Source organism: Pelodiscus sinensis, chromosome 29, assembly GCF_052426305.1.
Source record: "Pelodiscus sinensis isolate ZL-2025 chromosome 29, ASM5242630v1, whole genome shotgun sequence".
NCBI classification, from domain to species: Eukaryota; Metazoa; Chordata; order Testudines; family Trionychidae; genus Pelodiscus; species Pelodiscus sinensis.
Genome location: NC_143080.1, coordinates 5,158,584 through 5,171,629, shown reverse-complemented (window position 1 = coordinate 5,171,629; position 13,046 = coordinate 5,158,584). Strand labels below are relative to the sequence as shown.

General features: G+C 68.3%; 1 protein-coding gene across 2 annotated transcripts in view; it reads right to left on the bottom strand.

Annotated features, from left to right (window-relative positions):
* Window positions 1–13,046, bottom strand: part of RARA (retinoic acid receptor alpha) — a 64,707-nt gene that overhangs the window by 46,279 nt on the left and 5,382 nt on the right. Inside the window, exon 1 of one of the 2 annotated variants that reach the window (XM_075911573.2) lies at window positions 3,999–4,120. The exons of the other annotated variant lie outside the window; for it this stretch is intronic. The gene's annotated coding sequence lies outside the window, so the exon portion shown is untranslated. Of the gene's footprint in view, window positions 1–3,998; window positions 4,121–13,046 lie in introns of those variants that run through there. 2 annotated transcript variants of the gene reach the window in all.

The following is a 13,046-nucleotide window of genomic DNA, read 5'->3' as shown; positions in this document are numbered from 1 at the left end:
CAGGAAAGAGGAGACAGAGGCCACAGGCTCTTTGCCGGACAGAGGTGAAAGATGCCCCCCCCCACGCTCCGACACCAAGATGCTTCCTGCTGGCACCCACCGGGCACAAGCCAGGACTGCCACAGGGTTTCATTTCCGCCTGCAGCAGCACACGTGCCAGGCCCAGGGTGTGGGAGGGACGCTGGTCCCGATCCGCCCCTGCCCCCCCCCCCCATCGCCACCAGCCAGGACCTTGGACGGGGAAGGTGCCACAGCAGGTCCTGGCATGGTAAGAAGCGCGCCCCCTCCCCCAGGCGCCCGCCAGCAAACCTGGGACAACCAGCCACAAGTGGGGAGGGGGCACTCACCAGCCGCTTTCAGAGGGGTCCTCCTAGAACAGCCCCCCCTGCAAGGCAGAGGGCACGGGGAGGGACCTCCCCTACCCGCGCCAACCGGCCCCCATAGGAATCCACAGGTCTCCAGTCCTAACCCAGGCTAGTACTATCCCCCCCGGAGGGCTATGTGGGGGTCACTTCGTTGGCAGGTGGAACCGGGTGCACCCCGTGGCCTAGTAAGAGGGGCTTGGCCCCTGCGCTGGCCAGGCCCCGCACCCGAGTGTAGCCGTGTGAACAGGTAGCCCCCAACCGTGAGCTTATCCAGACACACCCCACAGGTAGCCACAGAAACTGTCAGCAGCCCCACGGTTACTCAATCACAGCTGGTGCCCCTCACGCTCAACCCCCTGGGGCTAAGGCATCCCAGTGGGGCACTGGGGGGGCGTCAGGACTCGGCAGGCAGGAGGGGCCAGCCAGTTCCCCTAGCAGCTCACCATCTTCCCCATGAAACCGCTGCTGAGAAACCAGACCCGAGGACTCCACACGCACCATGCCCAGCCTCGCCACTTCTGCCCCAGCCCACAGGGGTACCCACAGCAGAGCCAGCTGGGCTGGGACAAGTAGGGTTCTCTCTCCAGCCCCAAATGAACTGCAATTACACCTCTCTCGCCTCCTCCACCCCCACCCAGAGGGGAGTCCTCCTCTCCCCACCTCCACCCGGAGCACAACCACTTCTGGGGCAGAACACAGCGCCAGCAGCACACGGACATGCCCTCCCGCGTACAGAGGAAAGAGGCCAGACCGCCATTTGCCCAGACGTCCCTCCAGGGAGGGCGAGTACCAGGCGCAGGAAGGGCGGCTAGCAGGAGGGGCGGCCCCACAGAGCCAGAGTCAGGAACGAGGCACTGTGCCATTCCCAGCTCCAGGATCGCCCTGCACGGGAGAGTCCTGCCAGGCAGCAGCTGGCCAGGAGCCAGGGACAGACAATGAGCAGAACATGGGCTAGCTGGTGCCTGGGGGACTAACGTCTGCCAACTGCTCTGAGGCCCACGCCTCTCTTGGGCCTCGCTGGCCGTTGACTCTGGAACTTAGGGTACGTCTAGACTACATGCCTCTGTCGCCAGAGGCATGTAGATTAGGCTACCAGACATAGGAAAATGAAGCGGCGATTTAAACGATCGCGGCTTCATTTACATTTACATGGCTGCCGCGCTGTGCCGACAAACAGCTGATCAGCTGTTTGTCGGCTCAGCGCGATAGTCTGGACGCGCGGGTGTCGACATCAAAGGTATTTGTCGACCACCCAGCTATGCCTCCTGGGATGAGGTTTTCCTGGGTGGTCAACAAATACCTTTGATGTCGACACCCGCGCGTCCAGACTATCGCGCTGAGCCGACAAACAGCTGATCAGCTGTTTGTCGGCTCAGCGCGGCAGCCATGTAAATGTAAATGAAGCCGCGATTATTTAAATCGCCGCTTCATTTTCCTATGTCTGGTAGCCTAATCTAGACGTACCCCTAGTGACGACACTGACGTGGACATTAACTGCTTCAGTGTCGATTACATACTGGGGCAATCCCAACGCGTTCAGCCCCACCCTGAGGCACCGCAAAAGCATCCACCCAGAGGCGGATGATTTATTAATCTGAGCCACAGCGGTGTCGCGGACCAGCCCGCTGGGCCACAATGCAAACCTAGGAGCCAAGACCTGCAACTCACCAGCGCCTGGGCATTGTGGGCTCATAGAGAACACACAGAGACAGGGCAGAGGGGGGGCTCTGCTCCCTCGCACCAGGAGTCCAAGAAATACCAGCCACTCTCCCACACAGTCCAACGGAAGGACAGCAGCACCCCCCACATGGGAAGGAATCCATGGGAAGGACCACGGCCTAGTGGCCAGGACTCCTGGTTCTATTTCCAGCACCGTGGGACTTGTGGGACTTAAGGGAATTCCCTCCCCCCCCCCCCGCCGCCTCAGTTTCCCCTCAATACAGCAGAGCTCATACTGGGCTTGGTGGAAAGCTCATTGAGATCCTTGTCCAAGGAGAGGTCTCACGTGCGGGATGCCCACTCAGATCCATTCGTCCCTGCAGCTTGAGGAGCGGCACGCAGGGTCAGGCCAGGGAGTCCGGTGCTCTGTGCAAGACGAACTGTGGCCGTCCGCAGGTCCCAGGATTGACTGGGACAGCCCCCCGCTCACGCCTCCAGGCACTGCTGGGACCCATCTGCTGTTCTCAGCAACATGCCAGGCTGGTCAGGACCCTGCTAAGAAGGGCTAAGAAGGACTCCCCCCAACCCCAACACTGACCAGACACCCCCCCTCCGTTTAACACCCCCACACTGTGCGTGGGAACTGGGGGAGGGTGTCGGGCGTGAAGTTGCATCAGCGAGTGGTGTCTGCTGAGAGAGGACTTCCTCCTCCGAGGGTCACCTCCTCCACACTGGGTCAGCCGCGAGCCGTGCCAAGGAACCGCCACCCCCCAGACTGCAGTAGCCGGGCACAGGCACCGCGCCGCCCACCAGCGGGAACGTAGTTATCAGCTCGCCGGTGTCAGGCTGGGGAGCAGAGACTCGGCGGGTAGAGGCCGGGAGGGTCCAGACCAGCTCATCCCACTGCCAAGGGCTTTCAAACTGGTCTAAGCCACGCAGCTCTGAGCGCATCCCGCAGAGGCTCACGGCGAGGGTCAAGCTAAACGGGGCACCCAGCACGGGCCCCCCAGTCTCAGCTGAGATCTCCACACAGCTGGGCAGCTCCGAGCACGTCACCCACGCCCGCCAGAGCACAGCCAAACGGGTGTCACCGCACAACCGTGGGACAGCGACAGCCAAGCCACAGGCAGCGTCCCACAGGGCGCTCTGGGGACTGGCCACAGTAGAGATCTTCCTGCAGCCCTGTTCCCCGCACCTCCCAGTCCAGACCCACACCCCCAGACAGACCCCACCCACCTTCGCCAGCCCCGTGGGCAGGACCCCCGTGGGTGGCGGGAGGGGAGCGGGCCAGGGGCCCCGGCTCCCCGCCCTGCAGACGCCCCGGGCCGGGCACAGTGACACACGAACCGAGCGTCTTTCGAAACTTTCCAAGACAGGCGGCCCCCGCCCGGCGCAGCGAAGCCCAGCGGGGGAAGCGCCAGCCGGGCAAGGAGCCGAGGTGGCGTGCGAAGGCGCTGGCCGCGCCCGGCCGGGAGCCCCGGGGATTCCCCGGAAAAGATCCGGTCCTCTCGTGGGGATGACGCCGGCCGAGCGGGGCGTAGGCAGCAGGGGCTCCCCGCGCAACGCAGCCGGGCCGGGAAGCTGCCCCGGGGCGGACCCGGTGACAGCTGGGTCCGGACCAGGCTCGGCCCCCCAGCGGCCCGCACAGCTGTTCCAGCCCAGAGCACCGACACCCAAGTGTCCCCCAGGGCGGGGGCGGCCTCCTGAGCCGCACCCCCCAAGGCCGGGGGGGACCCCGCACCCCCCAGGGCCGGGGGGGACCCCGCACCCCGACACAGGCTCCCCCGGGGTGCACGAGAGCCGTGGGCTTGCAACGGGCACTGCCGGCGGGGGGGGCACCCCAGCACCCTCCACTCCTGCCCCGCACCCCCAGCCTGGCACAACCCCACGAGCCCCCTTCGCCCCCTGCCCCGCCCCGCCCCACGGGGCCCCCTGCTCGCCCCGCCCCGCCCCGCGCAGCCCCCCGCGCGGTACCTGGGCCCGGGGCGATGGAACGTTGCGCGGGGCCAGGCGCGCGCTCAGCGCTCGGCGGCGGCGGCCATGGCCGGTCATGTGCTCTGGGAAACTTTACACGGGGCGGGGGAGGGCGGTGGGCGGGCCACGCCCCCTGGCCCCAGCCGGCCAATGGCGCGCTGGGAGGCGGGGCGAAGGCGCTAGAGTAGCCCTTTGAAGTATCCAGCGCTGGGAGCGTGTGTGTGTGTGTGTGTGTGTATGGGGGGGGGGAGACTCTTAAAGAGACAGGGCGCCCGCCTGGTGTGGGGTGGGGCCAGGCCAGGGGGCTGGAGGGGGCGGGGCAGGCAAGCAGGACTCCTGGGGTCCACCCTCAGCTCCGCCTCTGATGCGCTGCGTGCCCATGGGCAAGTCTCGTCCCCTGCCTCAGTTTCCCCTTGGGGGGGTTGTGGGCGGGAGCCAGCAGCCGCTAGTTTGGGAGAAGCCTGAGCAGCGACGACAGCAGGAAATCCCAGAGAAAATCCTATGGTGTGTAGGGAATCAGACAGCCAGGCAAACAAGTAGATGATCAATGGCCAGAAAGAAAGACAGACAGGCAGACAGAAGGACGGACAGACAGGCAGACAGAAGGACAGACAGGCGGGTCCTTCTCAGCCAAAGGGCAATTTTGTACAATTCGTTGTGCTGGGATTTTCCGAGCCGGGTGCCCGAACGCTCAGTAACCAGCCAGCGGAGGAGTTGGGCAAGTGATCACAAAGCATCCAGTCTGGTTACTGCCCCTGGCCCTGACCCTGCCACCGTTTTGCACGGCCTGGGCCTCACTCGCCACACACAGCTCCCAGCAAAGACCCACAGCCGGGATGGAGCTGAGCGAGACGCACCACACCGAGCAGTCTCTCTCGGCCTGCAGCACACTCCTGCCTGCTGTCGGACCCCACTCCAGGACCGGGGGCTCACTCAGTCTGACGCCCCATGTCTTGGGAATTCGGTTTCACTAGGAAAGGGGAAAGAAGACAAGAATGCAGGCAGCTGGGCCCAGACCTACTGCAAAGAGACACGGGAGGGGGTGGGTCTGGGCTGCAAAGAGCCTCCTGCCAGGCTGGCTCCAGAGCCAGCTGCTCTGTCGGGGAGCCCCCCCACCCTGTCCCAGGGCTGCCAAGGGCCAGCTGCGCCCCCTGGGGTGGAGCATCAGGCGCACTGTTGGTCTCGGATGTTAATGGCTGGCGAGGGATTGAAAACGCTTCTGAGCAGGGGAGGAGGAGGGCTTCGAGGAGCAGGCCCTGATTTATGGGCTGCCACTGTGCTGGGAGCCCCCCAGGCCAGAGGTGAGGGGGACAGGACAATTGTAACATGCCCAGATACTGCAGGGGCGAAGCTCAGCTCCCCGGCTTATGGCTGCCCCACCTCTCGCTTGTCCCACTTGGGGGGCAAAGGCCAAAGAAGCCTGCCTGGGTTTGGAAATTGCCCGGTGCAGGGGGGCCAGGCCACTGATCTCATCAGATGAGCCCTAATAGCAAAGGCCCAGCCGTGCGACACCACGGCAGCTCCCCGGCCCCGTGCACGAGTCAGGGCGTTGGCCCTGGCTCAGACCAGTCCTCTCCCTCAACTCCCCTGGCCGGTTCTGCTGCCTCCCGCTAGGCCTGAAGCCAGCACCACACGGCTGTTATGCAGCAGCCACATTCCACCCCAGAGGTAGCTGCATTTCCCAGATTTACGATGGACACCCCCCCCATTCGCCCTACACACACACATGCACACGACATGAAAAGAGCTGCAGTGGGGGCTCTACCTTCGGGACACACCCGCAGCATGGGACATGGGGGGGCGACCTTCCTACCGAGCCAGGGGAAGGAGGGGACATGGCAGTTCTGCGCACTACGGTGCCGCTCACGGGGCAGGGAGAGGTCCCTGGTCTCACCAAGACTGGGACCCAGCTGCCAGCAACAACCTCCCTCCCTCTGCCCCAGGCCCACCTCCCCAGAGCAGCCAGGGGTGCGCAGACAGCACCAGGGCGTGATCTTACGGCCTTCGCTCACAGGCCCACTCCTGGGAGTGAGGGCTGCAGGCCCCGTGCCCCATTCGGGTGCCGGCTCCGCATCCAACCAATATCTCTTCCTCCCTCCCCCCCGGGTTGCTGAGCATCCAGGGGGAGTCTCCGGGACGGTTTGCACTCCACCTCCCCCGCCCACGGCCCCCAGAGACACTGGCCTGGCCTTGCCGGGGGGCTCTGGGAACTTGCTGTCCGCCCTCGACTACTCCGGATGCACTGGGGCCGGCGCCCAGCTAGCTCACTCAACCCGCCCGTCCCCCTCCCGGGCAGGGCTAGTGACAGATTGATCAATTCCTTCAGATGAAACCTTTCAACCTGCCCAAGGGGTCCAGGCATCTGGCAGCCTGGAGCCGGGCCCTGGCCCCAGCCTCTGCCCACCCCCCGGCAACCTCCCCACCCTTTCCAGGCCTCCCACTCACACCTAAGGCCATCGGAACTCGAACCCGGCCATTCAGGTATGAGGCCACACAACCAGCAACAGCTGCTGATGCTCCCCCCTGCCCCCTCAGGGACCCTGAACCCCAGCATGTCGCGGAGACATCAGCAACACCCCATGCCCTGCAGGCCGGGATCGCAGTAGCCTTTACACAGAGTGGGGAAACTGAGGCACAGCGCAGAGCCAGCGAGGACAGGCTTGCAGCAGAACCCGGGGGCCTGCCTAGTGTTTTCTCTAACAGTTCAATCCCCCACCCTGCCTGGCCAGCGAGACGGCAAGAAAAGGTGGCGCCTCGGGGGAGGTGGCTTACTCCAACTGAGATGAAAAAGGCACCAGCAGCCCCAGAAATAAAACTATGCACGTGCACGTGTGTGTGTGTGTCTAGGTGTGCCTGCTCACACGCAAACGCATGCACACGCGTGTGCACGCCCACCCCTGGGCTCATGCCCATGCATAAGGGCCCCTGCCATGTCCCGCCGGGCTCCCCAGGCCAGCAGGGCCAACCCGGTCTGTGAGCGCCAGAGTCCCTGGGTCACGGCTCCTGCTGTGGGGGAGGCTCCCTGGGGGCACGGTGCCGGGCAATGCGGCATGGGACAAGTGTGCCAGGCTGCGTGGAGCGTGGCCCCGGCGCTGCCGCACACTCGTGGACACAAGGTGGAGTAGCACCCTGACTCCCTGCTTGCCTTTGGGCACCCGGCTCTCCCTGCCTCAGTTTCCCCACGGCAGGGGATGGAGTCCGCATCGGTGCAGGCCAGAGCATGAGGAGCCAAGGCGCAAGGGGCCCATGGGGCTCTTCCCACTACCAGCGCCCCCCCACACACCTGGGCTCACAAGGCGGGGGTGGGGAGACAGCGGGGGGATCCCTATTGTCTAGGCAAGGCCCCCCCCTTCCCGCCCTGTGCAGCGAGCTGCCCCCACACTGCGCACCCGCATGTGCTCAGACTGCAGGAATGTCCCAGATCACTGCCAGATGTGAGGCAGCTCCTGAGCCAGCCCCCGCTCCCCCATCCTACACCGCTCTCAGGGCAGACCTGGCCTGGGAGAGCCGGGCCTGCCCCTCGCCCACCCCGGGGAATCCAGGCCACGTGCCACACGGACCCCGGGCAGGCCCGGTGCTGGGGGTTGGCTCCTGGACGAGGCTGTGGGCAGGCGCCCCCCACGCCTCCCCAGCGGCGAAGCCCAGGGGCGCCAGCCATGTGGCATGGGGCGGGCACAGAGCCTGCCAGGGAGGCCAGCCAGGGCCAGCAGTGGGCACAGGGACTCACCTGGCTCCAGCCCAGTGGGTTTGGCCTGGACTCGCCCACGCCTGGGCCTGGCTCCATCTGGAGGCCAAAGGCGTCTCCGCCAGCTGGGACGGATCCACAGGCAGCTGCAGCGGGACCAGGCGCGAACATGCCGGGCCGGGGCCAGCCCAAGCCAGGCCGGGCATCCCGCCTCCCTGCCCCCTCCGCCCATGGGGGGGCATGTCCTGGGACCCGGCACACAGCTGCCTCCGCCAGCCCCCTGCACCGCAAGCTGCCCCGGGGGCCTCAGGGCAGGCGCAGGACTGAGGGACAGCAGCAAGGCTGGAGGGGGGAGCCCAGGGCTGGACAGCAGGGGGCTGTGGGCCGGGAGTGAGGGGCCCCAGCAGGGCCCAGATTGGGGGTGAGGGGCCCAGACCAGTTGAAGGGCCCGGGTGCAGCCAGGAAGAAGGCATCAGATGCCAACGGTGCCAGTTGCAGCAAAGTGAACACCCCGCCCCACCCGCCGTCATCCCACTGGCCATGCACTTCCCATCTGCTGGGGCTCCCGGGGTGGGCAGCTGCCATTTCTCAGGGTAGGAAGGATCCCCAAACCCAGCCTGGCTCCGTTCAGACAAAGCTGGCGGGGCCCTGGGCACGGAGCTCCGGATAGACCCAGCTCCCGTCTGGGCAGCGGCTGCTCTCAACGCCTCCCTTGGAAAGAAACGAGCCGGGAGATTGGCAACGCCCGCAGCCCCTGGGCTCCCCCGCCAGCTCCGTGATGCTCCCCGAAGCGCCGTCGCCTCCCTCCCCCCGCTCCCGTGGCGGTGCCCACCCACGCTCCCTCCACACAGGCTGGCCGGGGCCACGCTCGCCAGGGTCACGCGGGGTCCCCCCGCCCCGGCTCCCGCGGCTCCGGTTCCCGGCAGAAGCCCAGCCGTGTGGAAAACGCTCCCTGTCAGATGAAATCTGGGTGCAGCCGGTGATGGCCCTGCGCGGGGAGGCGGCCGTGGCGGGCCACGTGTGGGCTTATGTAAGGCGAGGGCAAAGGAGGACAGGCTGCGCCAGGGCGGGGGCCGGGGTGCCGGAGCCCCCAGCGCAGCAGCAGGCAGGGGAAGGCGCGGAGAGACTGGCGGTGGAGGGGACGGTCCCATGACACGGACAGCAGCCTGGAGAAACTCAACGGGGAGGAAGGTGCCGCGCCGCCCAGCCGCCCGTGCGTACACACGCGTGTGCGAGCAGTCCCAGGCGTGTGCACACAAAGCCTTGCACGCACCCCCCCACGCAGCAACGTACACACCGGTGAACACACACCAGCACCCGTCCATGCACACGCGTGTGCACAGTCACAGACATGTCTGCTGGCTTAGCACCGCCCGCCCTTCTGGGGGGGGCCTGCCCTGCTGCCTCCGCCCCCCCCCACTTGGCAGGTCACACCCTGCTCGGGGCTGGGTGCCCTTCACTCCTGACCCACAGCCCATGGGCCCAGCCCCAGGCTCTGTCTGTCCCTGGGGGGGCCGGCCTGGGGCTCTGCCTGCAGCAGCCTCCCCCAGGGGCTGGGAGCTGTTGCCGAGGCTGGGCCCCCCCCCCCCCCACTGCGGGGAAGCAGCCCCCAGCGGCAGGGCCAGAGGAACAGTCTCCCAGTACATTCGCTCGCCCCCGGGGGACCCAGCAGTGTGGGAAGCCCCCCCCCCCCGGGCCGGTGATTAACGGCTCCAGCAGGAGGCTCCGGCGCCGCCACGAGTGAATCAATTTGCGCCATCGATTTTTCATCCACTGCGGCAGAAAGTGGAAGCTGAAGGGCTGTGGACATGACAAACCTGCCTCCCGCGGCCCGACCGGCCCGGGGCCAGCCCGGCGCCCCCTCCCGCGGCCCGACCGGCCCGGGGCCAGCCCGGCGCCCCCTCCCGCGGCCCGACCGGCCCGGGGCCAGCCCGGCGCCCCCTCCCGCGGCCCGACCGGCCCGGGGCCAGCCCGGCGCCCCCTCCCGCGGCCCGACCGGCCCGGTGCCAGCCCGGCGCCCCCTCCCGCGGCCCGACCGGCCCGGTGCCAGCCCGGCGCCCCCTCCCGCGGCCCGACCGGCCCGGTGCCAGCCCGGTGCCAGCCCGGCGCCCCCTCCCGCGGCCCGACCGGCCCGGTGCCAGCCCGGCACCCCCTCCCGCGGCCCGACCGGCCCGGCGCCAGCCCGGCGCCCCCTCCCGCAGCCCGACCGGCCCGGCGCCAGCCCGGCGCCCCCTCCCACAGCCCGAACAGCCCCACTGCCAGCCTGGTGCTCCTTCCTGTAGCCTGACCAACCCCTAGTGCCAGCCTCCTCCCCGGTGTCCCCTCCTATAATCCATCCAGCTCTTGGTGCCAGTCCCCCATCCATACTCTATTCCTGTGGCCCAGCGCACACATGGCTCCCTGGTGCCACCCCCCTGGGCACGACTCCCCCCATCGGGGACCAAGGCCTTGGGGAGCGAGGTATGGACCTGGGACAGTGACACTGGGCTCTGAGGGACGCCCCCCCCAGTGAGCCACGGCCCCTCCCCCACCTCAAGCAGTGCACAGGGTCCCCACCCAGCCATGCCAATGCTAGGGGCCTGCCTGCTCCCTGCCATGCAACACCAGGCCTCCTCCCGTGCCTTTCCGCCAGCAGCAGGGGCTCTCCCCGTGGGTCCGCCAGCACCTGCCCCCAGCGAGATGGGTGGGGCGGGACATGCCATCCAGGGGTCCCCATTTCCAAGTCCCCAGAAGCCAGAGCTGGACACAGGCGACACCCCCAGGCGGCCCTGGGCTGCTGGGAGCCCTCTGCAGGTGGGGGGCTGGGCGGCTCCTTCCCTCCCGCTGGCCCCCCCAGAGGTGGCCGCATGTCAGTGCTGGGCAGGCTGGGGTGGAGCCCCTCCTTGGAGCTGGGAGCCCGGAGCAGACAGAGCTGGGGTGAGAACCCCGGTGTCCTGCCCCATCCCCCCTTCCTAGGCTGGGCTCCTCCAGCGGTTTCACCCCTTGGCTACCAGGTGATGCCGCGCCTGCCCAGCCATTCGAGGGGGGCCTGGCTCATCGAGCTGTGGGGCCCGAAGCAGCAAAGAGCCTCCCCCCCGTGACCTTTATCGGGCGGCCTGACAAGTGCACGTGGCCGGGGGCCCCCTGCCCACGTCAGCCCCGATCAGATCAGGCAAAGGGCAGGCGGCGCGGGCACCTGGGAGCAGCTGGCCAGGGACGGGGGCAGGACACCGGGGGCCGCGGTCGGGGTGCTGCTGCTGAGCGCTCGCTGGGGGGCTCTGCCAGGGGGCCGCACTGCCGTGATTGGCTGCTCCCCGAGCCTGCGCCTCCACCCCCCATGGAGCCAGGGCAGCAGGTCCCGCTCCCAGCCAGGCCTCGGCAGAGCGGGGGGGCAGGGCCCTCCCCCCCATGGGTCTGGAAATTAACCTGGGAGGAACGAGCAAGGCAGGTTTCCCAAATCTGCTTTTAGTGCCGGTGGCTGCCTTACCCACAATGCCTGGGGGGCTCCTGCTGGGCAAGGCTGGGGGGGCTGTAACTTGGGGGGCAGGCACGGGGGGCAGCTCACTGCAGCGGCCCCTCAAGCTCCTGCAGCATGAACCCAGGAGCCCCGGCAGCCAGCAGGGCCAGGTCTCACCTCTGCTTGGCACCAGTCACATGCCAGAACCTCCCTGGGCCAGCAACCCTACAATAAACAAACCCTCCGGCCAGGTGGAGCCTGCAGGAGACTTGGGGTCACCTCTGCAAAGGGGGGAGCGGAACTGGGGGGCCCCCTGCAGGAGGGGGGTCCCCCAATCCGAGCAGCTCCCTGATCCAGCCTAGAGGGCTTCCCTTTCCTGGCAGCTGTGGGGGGGAGTGTGCAGCGGGCTCCCCCCACCCGCGTCACTGCGGTTGGCAGAACCTGACTGCCTTTTCCTTCCTGTTGGCGTCACTGGGCCCGTGTTCGCTGCCGGAGCCAGGGCGATGCTGGGGCTGAGTCAGAGCGGGGCCCGGGGGTGGGGGGAGGCTGCAGGACACCCCGGGGACAGCTTAGCCCACCTGCGCTCAGCACCGGGGACGTCTCGGGGCCGGGGCTCCCTGGGCCCCCCCAAGGACGCCAGCCGCCCCCCATGGGATGAGGCTGCTCCAAAGTCTCCCCAGCCCCGTCCCAGCCTCCAGGGGCAGCATCTGGGGGAGCTGAGCCCAGAGAGCCCCCTGGGCAGGGGAGGGGCAGAGCTTGGGGCTACCCTTGGCTTCTCCCGCTCCCCTCTCCCTCAAAGCTGCCTGCCACCCACCCCCCCACTGAGCTCGGCCCCTCACAGCCAGGCCCGGCTGCGGCACAGACCAGCGGCCTCGGCTGAACCAGCCCCCCCGCTCTCCCCTTTCCGGCGCTCTGCACGTCCACACATGCCAGGGAATGCACGGCTATAAATAGCCCTGGCGCATTATCTGCTTAACTCCTGCTCTCAGCCAGCACATGGGGCGTGGGGGGGGGGGTAAAGCAGGGACCCTGTGGGCACCAGGGATGGGAGAGACGAGGGGGGCAAGGGCTGAGGAGCTCGGACACCTGGGTTCAGTCCCCCTAGCTCTGCGATGTGGAGGCCTGACCTGCCCTCGCTGCCTGCCTCAGTTTCCCCACCAGTAAAACAGGGTGCTGAGAGCAGCCCCTGGCGGGAGCCAGCACATCAGAACAGCCGAGCTGGATCAGGCCCAAGGTCCATCTGGCCCCACGTCCGGCCTCCGGCCACTGCCAGGTGCCCCAGAGGGAACAAACAGAACAGGCAGCTGCCCAGTTAACCAGCCCCCGCCTGGCACCACTCCAGGGCTGGGCAGCACCGGGAAAGGCCAGGCACCTCCCTAACCTCCCCACCCCACCAAGGCGCAGCTCCCTCTGCCCCCAGCCAACCGCAGCCGCCTGCAGGCTGGAGTATTGCCCAGCCAGCCTGTGCGGGAAGCAGGCTGGGAGTGAGGGGCACCGGCAGGGCAGGGGGGCAGGGCTGGGGGGGCTGCGGGGCGGGAGCGAGGGGGCACCGGCAGGGCTGGGGGGCAGGGCTGGGGGGACAAGGCAGGGGGGCAGAGGCTGTGGGGAGGGCGCGGGGGGCACCGGCAGGGCGGGGGGGCTGCAGGGCGGGAGCGGGGGGCACCGGCAGGGCAGGGGGGCTGCGGGGCGGGAGCGGGGGACACCGGCAGGGCGGGGCGGGAGGGGGGGGCACCGGCAGGGCGGGGGGGCTGCGGGGCGGGAGTGGGGGGCACCAGCAGGGCGGGAGGGGGGGCTGCGGGGCGGGAGGGCTGCGGGGCGGGAGCGGAGGGCACCAGCAGGGCGGGAGGGCTGCAGGGCGGGAGCGGGGGGCACCGGCAGAGTGGGGGGGCTGCGGGGCGGGAGCGGGGGGCACCGGCAGGGCGGGGGG